Genomic DNA, 2755 nt, shown 5'->3' with positions numbered 1-2755 from the left:
AGTCACTGTACCAAAAAGAAATGATCAATTTTCAACCATTTCAAAAGGTAGCATATAATCAAGAGCCAATGACACTGAAGAAAGAAGTCCAAGATGCATTGAAGGCATTGACAAAGAGCAAGCCTCCGGAAATTGATGAAATACACATTGACATTCTTCAAAAAACTGATGAAGCACTGGAAGCACTCGCTCATGTATGCCAAGAAATTTGGAAGACAGTCACCTGGCCAATTGATTGGAAGAGATCCATATCTATGACCAATCCATCTGACGTCATCAAAGACATCTCTTATTTCAAGTTTTCTTCTGAATCTGGCTTGAATATCTTGTAGTTTCCTGTCAATTATCTGTTGCCAGTTTTAAAATTACCTTCAGCAATATTTTATTTGCACATGATATATTTGTTATCATTGTTGTTCAGTGCTGTTAAGTTGGTTCTGACTCACAGAGACCATGTATAGGGTTTCCAATGAGTGACTGTTGAGTTTGAACCATGGACCTAATTTTTCAAACCAACTTTGTGGTCCATTGCTTTATCCCACAGTGCCACATTGCATTAATAAATAAAACTTTCTTCCTTACAATCAGCTCTGCATCCACTTTTTGAAACTTGCATCTGTGTGTCATAAATGATCCTTGTTTCTGAAACTATACAAATAAGTCTCCATGCTATACATCTGCAGAGCTTCAACCAAAATTCATAGACTTGATTCTGTTTTCTTTTGACTAAAGTCTTCTCTTTTTTTGGCTTGAATTTACCAATGTCCTACTATGATCTCTAGAAGTGAAAACAACACAAGGAGCTTCAAGTGATAGCTGAAAAAAATGCCATTATCTTTTAATTCAAAATTTCCATGAACATTTGGAGACTTCTTGTATAATAAATGGGTTTTGTAGTTGTTTTTGATAGGTGCTTTAGAGTTGATGCTATACCACAGTGATTCTGTATGGGATTTCCAAGGCTGTATTCAGGGTCGCTATGGGTCGGAACCTACTCAGTAGCACTTAACAACAACACAACAACATACATCTTTATGTAGATAAAGCCAAATATTACAACAAAATGTGCAAAGATCTGGAGTCAGAAAACCAAAAAGGAAGAACACTCTCAGCATTTCTCAAACTGGAGGAACTGAATGCATCTTTAAAGGAGCAGAAAACCACATCTTTCTTCTGTGGAGTGGCTGATGAATTTGAACTGTTGACCTTATGATTAGCACTCCAGTGCTTAGCCACCAGTGATCTCAAATAGAGATTTAAACCCTGGACCCTTAGAAAAATTGGAAGCTCTACCATTTGTGGTCCTTGTTCTGACTCCTACACTCCTTGTTCTTATTGTTGTTAAGTGCTCTCGAGTTGATTCCAACTCATGGCAACCATGTGTAGGGTTTTCAAGGAGCAACTGGGGGAGGGGGTGTTGAACTGCTTACTTTGCAGTTTACAGTCAGTGCTAATTATACAGCACCACACTATTGTTGTTAGGTGTCACCGAGTCAGTACTGACTCATGGCGACCCTATGCACAGCAGAACGAAACACTGCCCAACCCTGGACAAACCTCACTACTGGTGCCACGCTTGAGTCCATAGATGCTGCCATCTGGCCAATCCATCAGTTGGGGGTCTTCCTCTTTTTCTCTGACCCTCCACTTTATCAAACATGATATACTTCTCCAAAGACTGGTCCCTCCTGACAATATGTCCAAAGTATGAGAGATGAAGTTTGGCCATCCTGGCCTCCAAGAAGCACTCTGGCTGCACTTCTTCCAACACGGATCTGTTTGTTCTTTGGCAGCCCATGGCACTTTCAATATTCTCCTCCAACACCATAACTCAAATGCGTCAATTTTTCTACGGTCTTCCTTATTTACTGTTCATCTTTCACATGTATATGAGGTTATTGAAAATACCATGGCTTGGGTCAGGTGCACCTTAGTCCTCGAGCTGACATCTTTGCTCTTCAACACCTTAAAAAAGTCTTGTTCAGCAGAAAGAAGATGGAAGGAATACACAGAGGCACTGTACCAAAAGGAAATGGTTTGTATTCAACCATTTCAAGAGGTAGCATATGATCAAGAGACAATGGTAATGAAGGAGGAAATCCAAGGTGCATTGAAGGAATTGGCAAAGAACAAGGCACCAGGAATTAATGGCATAAATGAAATCTTACAAGAAAGTGAGGCGGCACAGGAGGGTGTACATAGAAACATTCAGGAATGTATAATAATTTAAACAACCATAGGGCACATTCTGCAAGCCTGCCACCTGGCCTCCAGCACCCAGTCTCTCTCTTTCCATGAATTCAGAGTCCTCAGCAGCTCCCTCTCTCCATGTCCTCATTCCTTCCTCCATCTCTGGTGTCGCTCTTTCACTGGATAGGGTCCCACACTCTTCTTGTGTTTTTCTCTCTTGATGATCCTAGGATCCTCTGTTTCTGTACTGTAAGATTAAGTACTCCCTTGTTTTTGTTATAAAACTCCTACCTTTACAGTTGTGACAGTCACTATTAGTCATGATAACAATTTCTCACTATTGAACCATAAAAATCTTATCCCCATCTCTTTTCACCAGACCAGTATAGAGAAAAATGAAAACTATTCAGTGCGGACTCTACCTTTCCCCACACACTCTTAAACTAAACTCCCTTTTGAAAACTTGTAAACCAGTTCCTATCTACTCTGTATACAGAGGGGATAAGATTGATACTTGTTGTGAAGACTCCTTCCCTCTTAATTGGCATTTTGAGCTACTACATTC

The sequence above is a fragment of the Chrysochloris asiatica genome, unplaced genomic scaffold (assembly GCF_000296735.1).
Source record: "Chrysochloris asiatica unplaced genomic scaffold, ChrAsi1.0 scaffold00095, whole genome shotgun sequence".
Taxonomy (NCBI): domain Eukaryota; kingdom Metazoa; phylum Chordata; class Mammalia; order Afrosoricida; family Chrysochloridae; genus Chrysochloris; species Chrysochloris asiatica.
The sequence above is the reverse complement of the archived record's forward strand: the minus strand, read 5'-3'. Positions refer to the sequence as shown.